This window comes from Mesitornis unicolor, unplaced genomic scaffold, assembly GCF_000695765.1.
Source record: "Mesitornis unicolor isolate BGI_N332 unplaced genomic scaffold, ASM69576v1 scaffold26285, whole genome shotgun sequence".
Lineage (NCBI taxonomy): Eukaryota > Metazoa > Chordata > Aves > Mesitornithiformes > Mesitornithidae > Mesitornis > Mesitornis unicolor.
Window position 1 is genome coordinate 1 of NW_010186546.1, and position 914 is coordinate 914.

The window sequence follows — 914 nt, forward strand, 5'->3', positions numbered from 1 at the left end:
TTCTTTTGATGCAGCCCAGGATGCAGTAGGCCTTCTGCGCTGCAAGTGCACATTGCCAGCTCATGTCCAGCTTTTCATCCACCAGTACTTCCAAGTCCTTCTCCTCAGGACTGCTCTCGAGCCATTCTCCGCCCAGCCTGTATTTGTACTTGGGATTGCCCCTACCCAGTTGCAGGACCTTGCACTTGGCCTTGTTGAACTTCATGCGGTTGGCATGGGCCCACCTCTCCAGCCTGTCCAGATCCCTCTGGATAGCATCCCTTCCTTCCAGCATGTCAACCGCCCCACACAGCTTGGTGTCATCATGCAATCATTAGTTTTGATAGGAATGCAATGTGGTCTTTTTTGAGATTTTCCCTGTATGTTTATGTTTGGAGTTTTTTTGCCAGGCTTTTAACACTTTCAGTCTTCTTCAGGCTGACATTTTAGTAATTTAAACAGAAAACATATTGTGTATGTTTTGTTTTTAAACAACAGCTGCTTCAGTATTCTGATCTGCATTATGTTTCAGTAATTCCATATTAGATTTTATTTCCTCTTACAAGTAAAATATTTTCTTCCCATTCTGTCAGCACTGTGAACTTCAGTCTGAAAGTGGAGCAGACTTCTTCATGCTTTGTAGCAAAAGTTGCATATTTAGTCTAAGAGACCCTGCTGTGTGCTGAACAGAACACTAAGGAATAGTATCTTGCTGCTATTCTCACCTCTCTTGGAGGTGCAAGTGGCAAAATTACTATATTAAAGAAGCAGCAGCAGCTTTTGAAATAAACACTTGACAAAACCACAGAATTACTGGTATTTTACGTCACCATCAGTAAATCAAAGCACTTTTCCTCTAGTTAATGCAGAAAAAATATTTTTAGATAGGTATTACAGTATTTTGTAAAAAGTCATAATTTCCCCCCCCCCCCACT